Source organism: Macaca mulatta, chromosome 11 (assembly GCF_049350105.2).
Source record: "Macaca mulatta isolate MMU2019108-1 chromosome 11, T2T-MMU8v2.0, whole genome shotgun sequence".
In the NCBI taxonomy this organism is placed as follows: Eukaryota; Metazoa; Chordata; class Mammalia; order Primates; family Cercopithecidae; genus Macaca; species Macaca mulatta.
In genome coordinates, this window is record NC_133416.1 from 95,823,181 (window position 1) to 95,844,373 (window position 21,193).

The 21,193-nt window shown below is 38.1% G+C and overlaps 1 long non-coding RNA gene across 2 annotated transcripts; it reads left to right on the forward strand.

Annotated features, from left to right (window-relative positions):
• Positions 1-5: 5 nt before the first annotated feature.
• Positions 6-19,638, forward strand: LOC144332704 (uncharacterized). 2 transcript variants are annotated; one of them, XR_013400689.1, is made up of 4 exons: positions 6-138; positions 1,529-1,669; positions 14,616-14,732; positions 19,526-19,638. It is a non-coding gene; the product is annotated as an uncharacterized LOC144332704 (long non-coding RNA). The 2 variants fall into 2 exon arrangements; XR_013400690.1 differs by lacking the exon at positions 19,526-19,638 and adding an exon at positions 18,380-18,503.
• Positions 19,639-21,193: the final 1,555 nt, after the last annotated feature.

The following is a 21,193-nucleotide window of genomic DNA, read 5'->3' on the forward strand; positions in this document are numbered from 1 at the left end:
CGGCTGCTGAGCCGCCGGCGCTTTTATACAGTTCCCTCCCGCCTGCTCCGGACACGCCTCCTTCCCTTCCGGAGCCCCGGGTAGGCGAGAAGCAGGCAAGGGCGCGGAGGGAAGAATCGGGAAGGCGGCCAGAGCACGGTAAATGGCCCAGAAGTTGGGCAGATTAGGCCAACCTCGTCCCCTCGCCTGGGGGCCCCGGACCTGCACCGGCGGGAGGCCGCGAAGGCGCGGGGACGCAGAGGTCGAAGCTTGGTACCCTGCAGCTACTGCTCGCGACGAGTCCCAGCTCACCCTCCCGGATCCGACGGGGCTCACCTGGCACGCCTGGGGACAGACGAAATAACCTCGTGCGCCAGAGAGGGCTCGGAGCTCCCTCTTTTATAGAGTCGGAGAGGGAGAGGAGTCGGGGAGGTTCAGAGCAAAGAATTCACCCTGCCTGCCTTAGAGAAATAAAGTTTAATTGTGATCTGTAGTTAGGCCATTGTCCTATCACCTCTATTTTTTTTTTAAAAAAAAACAATTACTTTAGTGAATGAATATTTAATAATTACAAGAATTGTCGACTCAAGGTTAAGTTTTGCGAGGGGAGATGCTTCATTCGGAATGGTTTGTTACTATGTCTTTGGAAATTAAGATTGAAAGAGAAGCGATAGATTATTAAACTACAGGTCACCAACACAGCAAAGCTTTGAAAGTTGTACTTTTTTGAACGGAAAGATAATGCCACCACAGTAATAATAGCTAACATCATTATGTGATGCACTTATTCATGTACCAGGTGCCAGACTAAGAACTTCGCATAGATTATCTCATTAAATTCTTTCATCAAATCTATTAGTATAGATCTTATTATTTTATTCCCATTTTATGGACGATTAAATACAAGGTTAATTTTCTTGACCAACCATATCTAGTTAATGGCAGAGCTCTAATTTAAACCTGGAGCTCCAGCTGTACAGTCTTAAAAAATACTTAAAACAAATATTTTATTGATTTTCCAAAATGTGTCTGTTTTTGTTTGTATAACTGGAGAACATTCCAAAGCATGTCATTAATTTTTTAAAAGAAAATATTAGCTGAACATTAACATCAGTGATCTTTAAAAGAAGGAATGATGTATGAGTTTAGGAATTAGTTATTTTAATAATAGAGCAGGATTCCAAATTTGCTTTAATTAGTTCAGGTGCATTGGTTAAACACGAATATGCCAAACCTGTAATCAGGGCGAAGCTTATTTATTTCACTCCGGATGTGCTGACCTCTGTGATTTCCCCAAATGTGGGAAACTTGACTGCATAATTTAGTGGGGGACTGCGTTCTCACTTTCGCAGGTTAGAAAAAATATGTATAGACAGCACATCAATCATGATTCCAAGTTGATAGTTGCTTAGAAAGATTTTTATACATTAGGTACTCTTAGTACAAATATATCAAATATCAAAATGAGCTGCTTAATTTGGATACTGAAGGCATTGCAAATGATTGTTTTCTTTCTCTTTAAGATTTTTTTTTATTTTGTATTTTTTAGATGGAGTCTCTCTCTGTCTCCCAGGCTGAAGTGCAATGACGCAATCTCGGCTCACTGCAACCTTTGCCTCCCGGGTTCAAGTGATTCTCCGCCTTAGCCTCTCAAGTAGCTGGGATGACAGGCGCCCACCACCACGCCCAGGTAATTTTTTTGTAATTGTTTTTAGTAGAGATGGGGTTTCACAATGTTGGCCAGGCTGGTCTCGAACTCCTGACCTCAGGTGATCCGCCTGCCTCGGCCTTCCAAAATGCTGGGATTACAGGCATGAGTCACCGCGCCTGGCCTCTTTAAGATTATTTTAAAGTGTAGCATTTTATTTTTTCTGCAGCTTTATTAAGTTATATTTGACAAAAATAGTATCTATTTACCATGTACAATGTGATGTTCTGCTTATGTATACATTGTGAAATTATTAAATCAGGCCAAATAACATATCCATCACCTCACATACTCATCATTTTTGGGAGATGAGAATATTTAACATCTACTCTTTGTAGTTTTGAAGTACCTCAGTATATTCAGGGGATTGATTCCTGGACCTTTCAGGTATACCAAAATCTGCATATATTCAAGACCCACAGTCAGCCCTGCAGAACCTGCCGACACAAAAGTCAGCCCTGCTTATACATGGGTTTTACATCTCTAGAATCCTGTATTTTCTATCTGAGTTTGAAAAAAAAAAAAATTGCATATAAGTAGGCCACACAATTCAAACCTGTGTTGTTCAAGGGTTAACTGTATACAGTACATTAACTGTAGTTATCATTGCTGTACAATAAATCTCCAAAACCTACTCATCCTGTCTAACTAAAACTGTGTACCCTTTTACCACCATTTTCCCCCCAAGGAAAAAAAAAAATTAGTGTCAATATAAACTCACTTTAATGTATAACATTAAGTAAATAACAAGTAGTACTAAAGGAGGACAGATATGACAAAAATAATCAAAATCGTATGAGAGTTACTGAAGCCTGTGAATCGTAGATCTAACCATACGGCTTTTATGAGACCAATAAGAAGGAATGGACTGATTCGTTGGACCAGGTTTAAAGAAACCAGGCAGTGTTCCTAACAGAAATTCAGTTCAATTTCTTTTCATTCAGCTCAGTAATACATGCTACGTTCATCTCCTGCAATGCATTCTCATTCTCCTCTCTGTTCCTCCCTCTTTCTGTTCTTTTCCCTCTCAGTTCTCTCTGTCTCCTCCCACCTCCACCATTCCCTAGTTCTAGCTTCATTGATATCACTGACTTTCTCATCCAGAACAGAAGTATCTTCTGCTTCCCTCATACTGCTGCATTACAATTTTGTTGTGTAGTAATGTTACTTGAAATTAAATCAAGAGAATGTCAAAGCAAATATCCAAGAGATTAGAAAGAGCTAATATGCAAATGAAAGATTTTGGGTAGGCTTATATGGAAGTCACAAATGGGTCAGAATGACTGAGATCTCTCCTTAAGACTGGCTTTTGATAGGGGATGCAGGCCAGCATTCAGTTGATTGGCAGAAGAAAAACCAAGGAGTTACTTTAAACTGAACGAGAGGCAGGGCTATGTTCCAGGTAGATAGGAGGCATGGGGTATGTTTTCTTATGGAAATAGCAGGCTACCATTGTAGAGCTCAGGGAGTTCAACATTTAACGCACTGGGTAGAAAGGTATTTCATAATTATCTAATTTTTGCTTGAATACTTTCAATACTCTTTGTCAGTCATGCTATTATTGATTAATCCAATTTTGAAAAGCTTTTTTCCTGAGCTTTATCATTTTTGTTGTTAAGAGGCAGGTGTAATTTACCAAATAAGTCTTATCTTGCTTTGTGCATATGAAATATCTCTTGTTCATTCACTATTTTGTGGATATCATCTTTTAGACACACATATTGTTGTCAATATTTTTCTTTTAAAAAATGGCTCTCACAAACTGAAACTTATTGCCTGACCAAGCCAGACCAGAGGCAGGCTCTCTGTATCTGTCTTTGGGTGACTGGAGGAGGGGGAAAAGGAGAAGAATGCTCTCTTTGATTATGAAATTTCCTCTGCTGAAAGCTCTTTGGTGGCTTGCCATTGCTCTTGGAATAAAGAAGTTAGCACCTTACCAAAGCCTTCAGGGCCTCCAGGATCTTGCCTCTCCCTCCCTCTCCAAGGTCAATTCATTACGTGATCCCCTTTTTCCAGGGTCAAGGCTCTTCTGTCCTCATAATTCTCACCTCAGACCATTTGCAAATACCCTTCTTTCTGCCTCCATTTGGACCACTTTGTTTCACCCTATCATTGCGCCTAGTAAGTACGCACTTGTCATTTAGGTCTCAACTCAGTATTCCCTATGTTTCCTTCCTCAGGGAGGCTTTCGCTGATCTCTTTGCTTTGGTCAATTCTCCTCTTATAAAGTCAAGCATGAACTACCTATTTTTTACAAAACAACTGTAGTTTTATATTTGTTTGACCTATTTGGTTAAAGTCATTATGACTGCCCTTGCTCATTATTTTATTGTCAATATCTTTCACAGGGAAAAGAACAGAGTGAATCCCTTAAATATTGGTCAATTAGGTTGCTGTTGCCACATATAAGCCAGGAATTGGTCTAAGTCCTTAGTTTATATTCTGTCAATAACTTCTTATGACAATCACGTAAGACAGGTAATTTTAAACTTTTCTACTTGATAAATAAGGAAACAGGATCAAGGAAGTACAGTGATTTGCTCAAGATCCCTTAGTTGATAAGTGGGAAAACCATTATCTAACCTAGACATATGGACTATGGTTAGAAATTTTTTTTGGGGGGGAGTGGAGGAGGACAGAGTCTCACTCTTGTTGCCCAGTCTGGAGTGCAATGGCATGATCTTGGCTCATGCAACCTCCACCTCCCAGGTTCAAGTGATTCTCCTGCCTCAGCCTCCCGAGTAGCTGGGATTACAGGCATGTGCCACCATGCCCAACTAATTTTTGTATTTTTAGTAGAGACGGGGTTTCTCCATGTTGATCAGACTGGTCTCGAACTCCTGACCTCAGGTGATCCGCCCACCTCGGCCTCCCAAAGTGCTGGGATTACATGCGTGAGCCACCGTGCCTAGCTTGGACTTTTTTTTTTTTTTTTTTAATTTGCTTAGCACACTTTTCTGTCATTCTTCTTCCATTATTAGTACTCATTTTCCTTAGAGAATTCAGACTATTCCGTATCTTTCAGGAGAGACTGTCATTCACATGGTTCTGTTTTCCCACCTCCCTCCACTATAGGAGATAGGCTTAGTTCCCTGATCTGTCCAGTCCTGATTGGTTGAGGAATGGGTACATCACATGAGGTGGGCCAATCAGAATCCACTGTGGGACTTTTCTGCTAGAGCTAATGGAGAAGGCTATTTCCTTCCTATGGAGTTTCCAAACTATAAGAATGTAAAGTTCTCTTTGCCTATGTGAAGACGTGTGATTTTACCAGCCTTGATAATGATGAAATACATAATAAGTTCACAGAGTATTCTTTGAATAATATATTTTTTTCTAGTATTCAGAAAACAACATCAGACTCATTTGTCTAGTTCAGGGTTGTTCTTGATTATGTAATAAGGATTAGCAGTATTGCCAAGGATAGTGTATTAGTTCATTTCCATTAATATAAAGAGATGCCTAAGACTGGGTAATTTTTAAAGAAAAGAGGTTTATTTGGTTCACAGTTCTGCAGGATGTACAGGAAGGATGGTGCTGACATTTGCTTCTGGTGAGGCCTTAGGAAGCTTACAATCCTGGAGGAGGGTAAAGCGGAAGCAGGTGTGTCAGGTGGCAGGAGACAGCACAACAGAGTGAGTGGGGGAGGAAGTCTCAGATCTTAAACAACCAGATCTTTCATGAACTAACTGAGCAAGAACTCACTCATTACCAAAGACATGGTGCTAAACTATTCATGGGGGGTCCACCCCCATGATCTAATCACCTCCCATCAGGTCCCACCTCCCACAATGGGAATTACATTTCAACATGAGATTTGGGGGGGGGGGATTATGAGAAATCGTACAGTTCTGCTTTCAGCCGCCCAAATCTCAGGTTCTTCTCTCATTTCTAAACACAAGCATGCTTTCACAATAGTCCCCCAAAGTGTAAACTCCTAAGTTCTAAGTCCCAAGTCCAAAGTCTCATCTGGAGATGAGTTCCTTCCACCTATCAGCCTATAAGATAAAAAATAAGTGATTTACTCCCAAGATGCAACAATAAATAATACAGGCATTGGGCATATGTTACCATTCCAACAGGGAGAAATTGGCCGAAAGAAAGGAGCTACAGGTCCAGTGCAAGGCCCAGCAGAGCAGTAATTCAATCTGAAGGCTCCAAAATGATCTTCTTTGACTCCATGATCCACATCCATGGCACACTGGTGCAAGGACTCCCAAGGTCTTGGATAGTTCTGCCCCTGTAGCTTTGTGGGTGCAGCCCCTGTGCATGCTCTCGTGAGTTGGAGTTGAGTGCCTGAGGCTTTGCAGGTTCAGGATGCAAGCTGCTTGTAGATCTACCATTCTTGGATCTGGAGGATGGTGGCCTCTTTCCCACAGCTCCACTAGGCAGTGACCTAGTGGGGGATCTGTTTAGGGTCTTCAACCCTACATTTTTCCTCTACACTGCTCTAGTAAAGCCGTCCTGTGAGGGCTTCACCCTTGCAGCAGGCTTCTGCCTGGTCACACAGGCTTTCTTGCATGTTCTCTGAAATCTAGGAGGGAGCTGCCAAGCCTCCTTCACTCTTGCATTCCATGCACCTGAAGGCTTAACACCACATGAAAGCGACCAAGGCTTACAGTGGCTTATGGTCTCCAAAGCAGTGTCTGGGGCCCTTTGAGCCAAGTCCAGAGCCAGAGCAACCAGAATGTGGGAAGCAGTGACCTGAGGTTGCACAGGGCAGTCGGGCCCATGACTAGGCCTCCAAATCCATTTGTTTTTCTTAGGCTTCTGGGCTTATGATGGGAGGGACTTCCTCAGATACTTCTGAAATGACTTTGAGGCTTTTTTCTCAATAGCTTGGATATTAGCTCTTGGTTCCTTTTTAGTTAGGCTAATCTCTCTAGCAAATGGCCACTCCAAAGCCTGCTTGTGTTATCTCCTGAAAATGACTTTTCCTGTTCTATCACATGGACAAGCTGCAAAATTTCCAAACTTTTTTGGCTCTACTTCCCTTTTAAATATAAGTTCCAACTTTAAGTTCTTTCTTTGCTCCTGCATCTGAGTATAGATTGTTAGAAGCAGTCAGGCTACATCTTGAACACTTGCTGCTTGGAAATTTCTTCCACCATATATCCTAAGTCATGACTCTTCGATTCAACATTCTACAAATCTCTAGGGCATGAAGGCAAAGCAGCCAATTTCTTTGATAGGGCATAACATGGGTGACCTTCACTCCAGTTCCCAATAATTTCCTCATTTCCACCTGAGACTCCTCAGCCTGGCCTTCACTATTCATATTTCTATCAGTGTTTTGGTCACTACCATTTAACCACTCTCAAAGAAGTTCCATATTTTCCCTTATCTTCCCATCTTCTGAGTGCTCCAAATTCTTCCAACCTTTTTCTGTTACCAGTTCCAAAGCTACTTCCACATTTTCAAGTATCTTGATAGCAAAATCCCACTCCCTAGTAGAAATTTTCTGTGTTAGTCTGTGTTACTATAAGGGAATACCTGATACTAGGTAGCTTATATAAATAAAAAGAGGTTTAATTGGCTCAGAGTTCTGCAGAATGTACAGGAAATGTGGTACTGAAATCTGCTTCTTGTGAGGACTCAGGAAGCTTGCAATAATGGTGAAAGGTTAAGGGAAACAGATGTATCACATAGCAAGAGAGACCAACCAAGCAAGTAGAAGGAGCTCCCAGACTTTTAAACAGCCAGATCTTGCATGAATTAATTGAGCAAGAACTCACTCATCACCAAGGAGATGGTGCTAAACCATTCATTTGGGATCCATCAGATAATCCAATCACCTCCTACCAGACCCCACCTCCAACACTGGGAATCATAGTTCAACATGAGATTTACAAGGGACAAAACGTCCAAACCATATCAGATAGCAAATACTTACATTGTTGGTGGTTGTCTTTTTTCCCCCTTAATACTATGCCTAAAAATTAGTTGTATGATCAATTTAAAAATCAACAGTAAATAATTACATTCCTGAAAAAAGTTGAGCTTGTATAATAACACATCATAGAAATTTTTGTTTACCTCTCTTGTGAAACTCTAGAAATATTCATATTAACTCAGAATGTTCTGTTTAGTCTTATCAATAAACATTGATTACATATTAAATGGAATTTGTTTGACAAAAAATAAAAAAAGCATGAGTGTCCCTGGAGATAATTATTATATGGATAAGCAATTATACTCCATATGTATCAAATAATCAAGAAGCAAGCTCAGCTGCTCACTGCTTGTAACAAGAACGAAGTGCAGTGAAAGGAAAATTACTTTATTCCAGGGCTTGCAGTGAGGAAATGGCCAAGGCTAGTGCCTTAAAACCGTTTCAAACTTTAGGCTGGGGAGAGGGGCTTAAAAAGGGAACTTTGAATGGGAGGCATGCTTGAGTGGCACTGGGTACAAGGTCTGTGTGTCTTGTACCAGTGGCTATCTTGAGTTACGGTTAGCCTAGAGTGTGGGCTGGCATTATCTCAACAAGGTTGTTGACTAACTACCTTGAGGTAATCTCTGGAATTTTGTGTCTGGGTCTTCATGCTTGGTCTGTCTCAAAATTAGCTTCTGGAACTTCTAAGAAAGCACAACTTGTAAGTGTGCATGGGGTAAGTTTAACAAGTACACAGTTAGATAAATGTTCATAGTATCAAGGAAGTGTGTGGTGAGAGAGGGACATAGTGTTCCAAAGAAGACTTCAAGGCTATATTTTAAAACTAAGGAGAAATAAAGAAGGTTTCTGCAGTATGCTTCAAGGTTACATGTGGAGCCTAGGGGGAAAGGAGAAAAAGGAAAGAAGAAAAAGACAATTCTCAAAAGAAGAGATACAACTTGCCAACAAACATATGAAAAATGTTCAATATCACTAATTAACATGAAAATGAAAATTAAAGCCATGAGATACCACCTTTCTCCTGCAAGAATGGCCATAGCTAAAATAATCAAAACATAATAGATGTTGGTGTGGATATCATGAAAAGGGAACACTACACTGCCGGTGGAAGTGTAAAGTAGTACAACTGCTATGGAAAACACTATGGAGTTTCCTTAAAGAATGAAGAGCAAAATAACCATCTGATCCAACAATCTCACTACTGGGTATCTACTCACAGGACATTTGCATATGCATGTTTATAGCAGCACAATTAGCAATTGCAAAAGTATGGAAGCAGCCTAAATGCCCATCAACCAATGAGTAGATAAAGAAAATGTGTTATATGTACATCATGGAATACTGCTCAGGCCTAAAAAATGAAATAATGGCATTTGCAGCAACCTGGATAGAGTTGGAGACCGTTATTATAAGTGAAATAACTCAAGAATGGAAAACCAAGTATTGTATGTTCTCATTTACAAGTGGGGTCTAAGCTATGAGAGTGCAAAGCCATAGAATGATGTAATAAACTTTAGGGACTTGGAGACAAGAGTGGATGAGGGGTGAGAAATAAAAGACTACACATTGGGTACAGAGTACACTGCTCCAGGGTAGGTGCACCAAAATCTCAGAAATTACCACCAAAGAACTTACCCATGTAACCAAAAACACTTATTCCCCTAAAACTTTTGAAATTAGAAAAGAAAAGAAAATGTTTAATGTATTTTGAAGCTAAAATGCTCATTACAGTATTGGCTAACATGATCCAATGAGAAAACGAGATTACCAAGAACATCTAAAGGGATAAACTTATTTACATATTCTAGTAGCAACTTGAGGGAAAATAAATCCAGTGGATCTTAGAGATAGGATTTCTGGCATATTTCAAAAGTACAAATTCAGCTTTGCAGAGAGAACTTCAATTATTTATTCATTAATCCCCTTGCTCGGTAAATATTTGTTAATACTTCCAGATGACACTATTTCCTTCAAAGCACATGATTAATAATTAATATTTAAATAATAACCGACTTTCTCTAACTTACTATTTTAGTGTTTAATAATTTCCTCCAAAACATATTATTCATTTCCTTTGTCACTGCCCTACTTGAGAGCCTCCTGAATCTCACGTAAACTATTCACCAGTGGTCTTCCTATCCTTGGTCTTCTATTACTAAAGTCCATTTCAACATTGCTGTCAAAGTTACAGCTGCATGTGTAAAAATCTGGTCATGCCACTTTTCTGTCTATCATGGTATTTTTACCCTTCGTACCTAGAGAATAAAATCCAGGGCTCCTTACAATTTGGCCACAATATTTATAGTTCTCTATGTTCAACTGTTATCCACTTCCTTCCAAATAACCATATTGAACTTCTCAACATTTTCTCCTTTTTTTTTTTGTACAAATCTTTCATTGGACATATAGTTATCCATTTCTTTTGGGTAAATATATAAGAATGAGATGTCTAGGTTGCATATTATGTCTATATTTAATTTTTTTAGTATATTTTATGTTCTCGGGTACATGTGCACAACGTGCAGGTTTGTTACATATGTATACATGTGCCATGTTTGTGTGCTGCACCTATTAACTTGTCATTTACATTAGGTATATCTCCTAATGCTATCCCTCCCCAGTCTCCCCACCCCACAACAGGCCCCAGTGTATGATGTTCCCCTTCCTCTGTCCAAGTGTTCTCATTGTTCAATTCCCACCTATGAGTGAGAACATGTGGTGTTTGGTTTTCTGTTCTTGTGATAGTTTGCTGAGAATGATGGTTTCCAGCTGCATCCATGCGCTTACAAAGGATATGAACTCATCTTTTTTATGGCTGCATAGTATTCCATAGTGTATATGTGCCACATTTTCTTAATCCAGTCTGTCATTGAAGGACATATGGGTTGCTTCCAAGTCTTTACTATTGTGAATAGTGCCACAATAAACATACATGTGCATGTGCCTTTATAGCAGCATGATTTATAATCCTTTGGGTGTATATCCAGAAATGGGATGGCTAGGTCAAATGGTGTTTCTAGTTCAAGATCCTTGAGGATTCACCACACTGTCTTCAACAATGGTTGAACTAGTTTACAATCCCACCAACAGTGTAAAAGTGTTCCTATTTCTCCACATCCTCTCTAGCACCTCCATCATCTCAGCCCAAAATCTCCTTAAGCTGATAAGCAACTTCAGCAAAGTCTCAGGATACAAAATCAATGTGCACAAATCACAAGCATTCTTATACACCAATAATAGACAAACAGAGAGCCAAATCATGAGTGAACTCCCATTCACGATTGCTTCAAAGAGAATAAAATACCTAGGAATCCAACTTACAGGGGATGTGAAGGACCTCTTCAAGGAGAACTACAAACCACTGCTCAATGAAATAAAAGAGGACACAAACAGATGGAAGAACATTCCATGTTCATGGATAGGAAGAATCAGTTTCGTGAAAATGGCCATTCTGCCTAAGGTAATTTATAGATTCAATGCCATCCCCATTAAGCTACCAATGACTTTCTTCATAGAATTGGAAAAAACTACTTTAAAGTTCATATGGAACCAAAAAAAGCGCCCACATTGCCAAGACAATCCTAAGCCAAAAGAACAAAGCTGGAGACATCATGCTACCTGACTTCAAACTATACTACAAGGCAACAGTAACCAAAACAGCATGATACTGGTACCAAAACATATATACATATATAGACCAATGGAACACAACGGAGCCCTCAGAAATAATACCACACATCTACAACCATCTGATCTTTGACAAACCTGACAAAAACAAGAAATGGGGAAAGGATTCCCTATTTAATAAATGGTGCTGGGAAAACTGGCTAGCCATATGTAGAAAGCTGAAACTGGATCCCTTCCTTACACCTTATACAAAAATTAATTCGAAATGGATTAGAGACTTAAATGTTAAACCTAAAACCATAAAAACCCTAGAAGAAAACCTAGGCAATACCTTTCAGGACATAGGCATGGGCAAGGACTTCATGTTTAAAACACCAAAAGCAATGGCAACAAAAGCCAAAATTGACAAATGGGATCTAATTAAACTAAAGAGCTTCTGCACAGCAAAAGAAACTACCATCAGAGTGAACAGACAACCTACAGAATGGGAGAAAATTTTTGTGATCTACTCATCTGACAAAGGCCTTATATCTAGAACCTACAAAGAACTCAAACAAATTTACCAGAAAAAAAAAACAACCCCATCAAAAAGTGGGCAAAGGATATGAACAGACACTTCTCAAAAGAAGACATTTATGCAGCCAACAGACACGTGAAAAAATGCTCATCATCACTTGCCATCAGATAAATGCAAATCAAAACCACAATGAGCTACCATCTCACACCAGTTAGAATGGCAATCATTAAAAATTCAGGAAACAACATTTTCTCTTTGACACCTTTGTGCCTCTGCTCACATTGTTCCTTTAACATGGAGTAGCTTTTCCTCCATTTTTTGCCTGAAATCTCCTATTCATCATTCAAAGCCTGGTTCAAATATCACTTTCTCTTTGAAGCAGAGTGGTTGCTCATTCCTTACAATCTTAGGTTTACTATTAACAGGAAAATTAATTTGTAGTACATGAGCCGCCACTCAGTGAAGGAGAGGCTGTTGCTCAAAATGTGTTGAGTGAAATAGTAAAACGAGTTGTAGAAATGTGATGGGAACATTCTAGAGAACATTTATCAAGTCTTGATAAAAGTCCTATATGTGTATTCTTTTTTTGCAATTAAAAGTTTTATTAATATAAATATTTGTGACTCAAAATTTAGAAACTAGAGAAAATTTAGAGATTTTTAGGAACTATGAGTTTGTGAGTTATTTCATGAACACAGGTTATAAAACTAAAAGAAAATTTTGCTAAAATGTAATTTACACAGTTAATCTGCAGGTGATGAAATTGAGGTTACAGAGGGGCTAATTTATGATAGAATGAGGAGTAGAACCCACATCTTCAGACTTGACTTATGCAAAACCTTCTGGTTAGTCCGGAAGCAGTACTTCCAAGGAATCAAGATCAAAGAGTAAATATTCTAGTGTTGTTTATAGTAGAGTGACTCATTGTTAAGGAGGCAATGATTTTAAGATTATTCAGAAAGGAATTTCTAGAGAAAAAGAAAAGGTAGAATTGATTTTCTGAGTGATGTGTATTTCTATGAATATACTTTTTTATATTCTATATTCCCAGAATATAGGAGGCTGTTGAATGCATACATTTTAGATGCTCAAATATAATGTAATACAACAATTTTAATAAATTTTACCATAGGTCCCTCTTCTTCATAAACACTTAAAAATCTATCATATAACTGTACATTTTGCATTATTTTAGTTTGTGACTTTTTCTATGTCTAATAACCTTTATTTGTACTAGATAAATTAGTTTGGGTTGGTGGTTTTGGTAGCAATGTTATTCTTTTTGGTTATTTGATTTTTAAAAAGATTTGTGGCTTCACCTGTGGCAATGTTGTTTTTCATATTCTACTTTTGAAACATGTGTCCTCTAGTGAATCATTTTAATGAGAAGTTCCTGGAGTATGGCTTATTTCTTAATTTACAAGTTTGTTTTGCATCACTCTTGGAACGACAAAGTTAATAAAGGGTGAGGTATATAGACAAAAGTGATGTTTTGGAAAGTTCTGTCACAAGATGCAATGCAACTCCCATGGTGTCTTTTCCTATGAAAACTATAAATAGGGAATACTGAGAAGCTATCAGACATTAGGGACTTTCTTTCTTCTTTCTGCCTTTTTGGGGGTTGGGGTGGAAAAGGAATGAATTTGACATTAAGGCAACTAGGGAACAGATAACTTTTACCATTTTGGGTTCCACAGTCCGAAACAGGCATTGTAATATTTCTTTTCTTTTCTTTTTTTTTGGGGGGGGGTGATGTACAACTTAGACAAGTTGTAGATTTTTCGTGTCTCCTTTCAACGTCATCAGACCACTTATCAAGTTTGCATAAAATACATCTGTTAACAATGTACATTGTTGTCTGAGTTTTCTCTCAGCTAGAAACTGACTGTTTGCAATGGCCCCCATCTTCACAGGTTATGGGGATCTTAATCAGTTTTCAACCTATTTTCCAGAGGCCTTGAGGGTAGAGATGGCTTTTGGAATTTAGATATCCAAACTTAGACTGGTTAGTAAGCCCCAGGCATTGTCATCCTTGGCCACATACACTACTCGCCCTCACCTACCTGTTTTTTTTTGTTGTTGTTGTTGGCAAATGCCAGACACTAACTTTCTTATTCTGAAAACTATACCCAAGGTGAGGCACAGGTTAAACAAGATGTTCATTGTCATAACCTCTGAATTTTTAAATATGTTTCCTTTATAGTTTATTTAAAAATGCATTCTTCGCCAGGCACAGTGGCTCATGCCTCTAATCCCAGCACTTTGGGAGGCCGAGGCAGGTGGATCATGAGGTCAGGAGATTGAGACCATCCTGGCTAACATGGTGAAACCCCATCTCTACTAAAAATACAAAAAAAAAAAAAAATCAACCGGGTATGGTGGCATGCACCTGTAGTCCCAGCTTCTTGGGAGGCTGAGGCAGGAGAATTGATTGAACCTGGGAGGCGGAGGTTGCAGTGAGCCGAGACTGTGCCACTGCACTATAGCCTTGGTGACAGAGCAAGACTCCATCTAAAAAAAAAAAAAAAAAGCAAAAATGCATTCTTAAATTGGATTGATTAATGTCATGATAGCTTTCATTTACCTTAAAATATGCAGTGTGGTATTGTGTGTTTGCTATTTGAGTGAGGCCTACATCCCACATGCTAAGAGCATTCTATTCAAGAATTTCAGTCCACAGCTGACAAGCAGGCTTTCTAATGAGAGTTCCATGCTTGATATGGTTTGACTGTGTTCCCACCAAAATCTCATCTTGAATTGTAGTCCCCATAATCCTCACGTGTTGTGGGAGGGACCCAATGGGAGGTAATAGAGCCATGGGGTCAGTTACCCCCATGCTGCTATTATCGTGATAGTGAGTGACTTCTCACGAGATCTGATGGTTTTATTAGGGGCTTTTTCCTGTTGCTGGGCACTTTTCCTTGCTGCCATCATGTGAAGAATGACATGTTTGCTTTCCCTTCCACCATGATTGTAAGTTTCCTGAAGCCTCCCAGCCATGCTGAACTGTGAGTCAATTAAACCTCTTTCCTTTATAAATTGCCAGTCTCGGGTATGTCTTTATTAGCAGCATAAGAACGTATTAATACAATGCTTTAGCAGGTACTAATGCAAGCACTTATATTACCCATATGTAGCTTATCCATAGATGTTGGAAATATATTCAAAATAAGAATGTTATTAATAGATATTATTCATGAATAGCATGCTATATGGGAAAATGGTTTTTTAGAGGTGAAAATAGTGACTGACTGATCAGCATCATTAATGTAAAAAGAGAGCTCTAATTGGTAAGATTAAAGTTCTTAAGAATATGTGGATTGGTTAAACTTCTTTTAGAGACATAAACATGACCAGGGTATAAGAATCCAGGGAGGCCTGAAGCTTGTAGCAATAAAAGTGATGCTAAGGACGTGAGCCCTAAACAAACTGGTTCTAGCCATTGACTGAGAGAAACTCTAAGGATATGTTTGCGTTGAGTGAATTTTTCACTTCAGATGTTAAAGGGAGCACTTAACTGTACCAAGAACTGGGACTTACTCAAGCTTTAAATAATATTTTGTATGACCTGACTTGTGTCCACTTGTCAATGTATTGGTTAGTCATGTCTACATTTGTGAGAGAATTTGATCTATGATTTGCTTTCTCTATGGTCTGGTAGCCAAATAATATACTGTAAATAACCTAAGAATTATGCATAGTAAATAGACTTAAGATCAGTTCATAATTGTTTAGGGAGCATTTACCAAGCACTAAGTACTTTCCATACATTGTTGAATCTTCAGCTTCCAATGTCTGCACCGAAAAGGTGTGCTCTACAGTAGTCCTCACAACACTGCTAAGAATGCTGTTGTTGTTTGTTTTGGTTTTGATTTTGGTAAGCTCACTGTGAATAATGTGCTGCTTATCGTTGTCATTATTTAGAGAAAGGGAAATAAGATGATCAAATCCATCTATGAGATGGGTAAAATTACCCTGTTTTGCAGATGAGGAAACTAAGTCACAAGGGTACTTAAGTGACTACTCTAGGTCACAGAGCTAGAAAGTGGCCAATTTGGGATTCAGTTGGTATTTGAGTGACTCTAAAAATCCATTCTTTTAACCATAATATTTTAGTGTATCCCTTAATAGTACTTTGTTGTTAAATGGGAACATTTATGGGCTAGGAAGGCAGTTAAACATTTCTGATAATACAGCATAGTATTTACATTGCAGAGTTTCCTTATGTAGTCAAAAGGTAAAAAAGTAACTTGTCTCATCCTAGGGCATGCTGGATAGCTACCCAGACTACAGGATAATTAGACACCTTTCAAAGAAGTACTTACAGCGTGGAAAATGTCCTTAGGGACTTTGATTCAATGACTGATTTCATGACAATGAAGGGCTCCGAAAGCAGAACGAGGTTCCTTTATGTAGAGTAAAGGAAATAGTTAGGCTAGCACTGGACCTTTTTGGTGCAGACATTGGAAGCTGAAGATTATCTGTACTGATTTTCCCCCTAATTCCCGTTATTGGGTTACTGGTTACCGACCTTAGTATAACTTGAACAATATCGTCTCTGTAACCTTTGTGTTGGCTTATCTTGATCAACTATCAGTGCAAAGTGAGAAGCTGCCTTTCATCTGATTTCCAATGGTGTTAACTAGAAAAAGAGAAACTAAAAAGTTTGCGCTGAGCAGAAATAGGTAGTCAAGGTATTAAAGCACTAACAGTGAACCTAAAAAAGGTATTTGAAGAAAGAAGGATTCCTGGAGAGAAGGTTCACTAAAAAATAGCCTACACCGTAGGACATTGTGAACAAAGAGAGTTGGCTAAAATCTGGATTATTTGCTATGGTACAAAGTTTTTCTGTTTGAACTTCAATGAAAAGTTTTTCGTCAATTTATCCTTGCACTGAAACTTTCCTCTTAAATCTAATGCATCAAAGATCTAGCATTGTTAAGGAAGAAATCCTTGAACTCTAAGCAGGGCTGGAAAAAAAAAATAGATAATGGTACATAAATCTTCCTCTCTGGAAAAAATAAATAAATAAAGCCAGTTTGACTTTTGGAGACCAGTTAAATCAGTTAGAAGAAGAGAGAAAGAGCTTTCTAGCCAAGGAGGGAGGAGAAAGTGAACAAGGAAGTTGTAAAACACAATACGATTATTTTACAATGGCTTATTAAATGAAAGGAGGTAGCACTTTGCTTGTCTAACATAGATCGTTTCACACGGTGCCACAGTAGAAATAACATCAGCTTTGTGATACACAGACCTCAGTTTAAGGCCTGGCTCTACCACTTTCTACCTGGGAAATTCATGGCAGCTTCTTAACTCCCAGTACTTGCCTGACAGTAGTATTGGGGCCTCTGTGTGACAGTAACCTTCTGTTTGACTTTGGCCAAATTAACCCCTATGTCTCAGAGGCTTCGTCTCTTAAATGGAAATAGTAATGCTTCATTGTTCCATTCTAGAACATTTTTCTGCACATGGGGACAAAACATACAGAACTAATGTTCCTAGTGGTTTTTGTTCTCTCAAATGAGGATAACAATGAACTCCTATAGTAGTGGCATTTCGAAGATTAAGTCTTAATGTATTTAAGGTCCCTAATTCTTAAGCAGACAATAAATGCTACATAATAAGCATGCAGTAAATATTAGAGCTACATTATTAAATTCATGAAAGATCTATTGGTGGCATTAACTTAGTACTTACTTTTGTAGAGAAAAATATATGCCACAGCAGACAACATACAGGAATATCATCTCATATCTGAATTGTGCTTGTGATTTTTCAAAGCATAATCACATTTTAATGGATAAGGGCATGCATACATCATAATTCTCACCTTCCAGAAAAGGAGGATGAGATCCAAAGAACTTTAGTGATGTTAACCAGAGATGATGTAATTTTAAATAGGGAAGTCAGGGCTGGAATCTGAATACCTGAATCCTATCCTAGTGATCTTCCCATTACACCTTTTTCTTGTTTTTGTTTGTTTGTTTGTTTGTTTTGCTGTTCTATAGGTCTGGCATACTTTTCCAGAAATCCTGTGTTAGAGTAAACTATAAGAAGGAGAAATATGCGATCAAATGATATTTTGAAAATCTTATGAGTTTATGATGCGTTCTTATCCTGAATTTATTATTGCAGTTTTTTGAATGTGAAAAAAGATAAATTATCTGTTACATTCAGAGAGGAACAGAGAGAACACACTTGTGCTAAATTGAGTGAACTCGTGCCACTATCAGTTTTGAGTTCTGAACTAATTTCAGACCCATGAAAGTTGAAAATTAACGAAATGCTTTGCTTTTTTCAAAAAAAAACTGAAATTTTTAAAACTCACAAATCAAATTTATCCACTCTAAATAACTATGGAAAGATAAATATTTTGATCAACAAAACAAATTGGAATATTAAAAAAATTATTAAATTTTCTGTGAAACATGTCTATTTAGAATACAGTAATTGGTTACTGACTCTATATTGTTTAAGAGTGTTGGGATTATAGAATTAAGCCTGAACTGACTTTGATTCCTCAATATAGTTTGTTTCACCTACCCAGTTAAATACCTTAATATTTGATAATTCTTTTTCTTTGCAATATCAAAATACTTTTAGAAAGTAACAGAAATTTACAGCATTGTGTAAATATAATATTTGTCTATTTTAGTTCAGTCCAGCTGAATTTCCATCATGAAGAGTCTGCAATGCCAGGCATGATGCTTTCCCCAGATAACTACAGTCTCTGCCTTTGAAGAATCCAATGTCTGAGCTTTATGCAATAAAAGCTCATAGTTGCTATCATTCATTGACCTCTTGCAATGTATGAGCTGCTCTGCCAAGAGTTTTGAACATGTTTTCTGATTTAATCCCATTGTCCAAGGTTTTGGAAACAGTGTTTTATTAGCCCAGTTTATAGATGAGGGAACAGTGGCTTAGAATAAGGAACTTATACTGAGATACTAACTTCATAAATGGTTTAATCTATCTGATATGGTTTGACTGTGTCTCCACCCAAATCTCAACTTGAATTGTATCTCTCAGAATTCCCACAGGTTGTTGAGAGGGACCCAGGTGGAGGTAATTGAATCATGGGGGCTGGTCTTTCCCATGCTATTCTTGTGATAGTGAGCAAGTCTCATGAGATCTGATGGGCTTATCAGGGGTTTCTGCTTTTGCTTCCTCGTTTTCTCATGCTGCCATGTAAGAAGTGCATTTTGCCTCCTGCCATGATTCTGAGGCCTCCCCAGCCATGTGAAACTGTAAGTCCAATTAAACCTGTTTTTCTCCCCAGTCTCAGGTATGTCTTTATCAGCAGCATGAAAACGGATGAATACAGTATTCTTAATTGATATGCCAACACAAATATAGAGACACATATCAACATATATAAACAAAATGCAAACAAAATTGCTTGCAGCTCTAAGTAGATATAAGTATACTTTTCCTTCTTCAGTGGGAACAAAGGTATCGTAATTGTTGTTTCTGCCTACAGGTTATGCTTCAACATTGGTTATGTGATAGTAGCATCACCGTTGTGCAGAGAAGGCAATGCATTAGTAATCATAGAGGGGTGCAAAAATCCATCATGGCTAGTAACTCAAATCTCAAATGCTCTGACCTTGACCCTATAGCCTTGATTTTTATTTAAAAAAAGATTATAACCAAAATTATACTTTAAGTTAAACTTTAGGTTTACTTAAAGGTCTTTAATTATTTTTAATGATTTAAGATCATTAAAGATCTTTAAATCAATCTAAAGTTTGTTAACGATAATGAAACTTCTCATCTTAACTCTATCTTGTGCTTTTTCTAGGAAACCATAGTAATAAGAAATGCCTCGAATATACTCAGAACTGTATTTTATAAAGGGATCACAAACACACAGTGCCAGAAGACCTTAGACAAGAGTGTATGAAGGGCACAAAGGTAGGAGAGAAATTAGTGAAGACATAGTACTCGAAAAATAATAGACTTTCCCCTCTTGTATTTCAATTTTTGAGAGCGAAAACTTGTGACCGAATATTTAGAAACATATTAGAGATACATAATTTCGTCCTTATTTATTTATTTATTTATTTATTTATTTATTTTTTGAAACAGAGTCTTGCTCTGTCGCTCAGGCTGGAGTCCAATGGCCTGATCATGGCTCACTGCAACCTCTACATCCTGGTCTCAAATTATTCTCATGCCTCAACCTCCCAAGTAGCTGGGACTACAGGCATGTGCCACCATGTCTGGCTAACTTTTTATTTCTTTGTAGAGATAGGGTTTTGCCATGTTGTCCAGGCTGGTCTCAAGCTCCTGGACTCAAATGACCTACCTGCCTTAGCCTCCCAAAGTGCTGAGATTACAGGTGAAAGCCACCATGCTAGGCCTCATTCATGCATTTAAATAGTAAAGTAAGTGATTGTGTTCTAAATTTGCTAAGGCTTCCGTAACAAAGTAATGCAGACTGGGTGGCTTAAGTAACAGAAATTTATTTTCTCACATTCTGGAGGATGGTAGTCCAACATCAAAGTGCCAGCAGAGTGGTTTTGTCTTCCTTGGTTTGTAGATGGCCATCCTCTTGCTGCCTCATCACAGTGTGTCTGTGCACAGCTGGTGGCTCTCTGTGTATCTAAATTTCCACTTCTTATAAGAAAACCAGTCAGAATGGAATAAAGTCTTCCTCAGTGACCTCATTTTAACTCATTACCTCATGGCCTATCTCCAAATACAGTCACATTCTGAGTTACTGGGTGTTAGGGTTTAAAGATATGAATCTGGATGAGGGGACACAATTCATCCTATAGAAGTGACTTTAATTGCAAAGAGCGTAGTTTCTTTAAATCTAGAATCTAGTGCAACTTCTTCAAAATTTTCACTCTCTATAAATTAACCATGATCTAATTTGCTAATGAAATGCATTTATTTATTAAAAATAACATTCCTGAATTAGCTTAAAAGGACAATATACACATATACGTGTACATATTTGAGTATATATAAATGCATACATACACTAAACATATATGTTAAGAGTGTTGGAGAGACAGCAAGGCAGGTATGGTTATAGCTACCTGTTATTCATCCACATATTTACAGCCAAAAGTATAGGTTTTATTTATTGACCAATTAGATGTGGCCAAATGAATAACCAAAATAGTACATTTTCATCATGCTGAAATCTTTCCTTTTAAAAATGCACTTGACTAAGTTTCTCTTTCAGATTAACCTACAATTTTATTTCTACATTCAACTTCATTTTTGGAAACATTTGAATAGACTAAAATAAATTATTTGCGGTTGTACTGTGAGTTCAAAGTAATCTCAAGTACGTTAATTAAGAGATCCCATTTTTGTGGATAGTATTTTCCAAAAATGGCTATAACAATGTTCCCAGTCCGACAGACCCTTGTAACTTTCCAGCCAAGAGGCAGTTTATCGCTCCTCTAGACACAGTGTTTAAAACTTGATGGGCCTTTGTGAATGCTTGAACAAA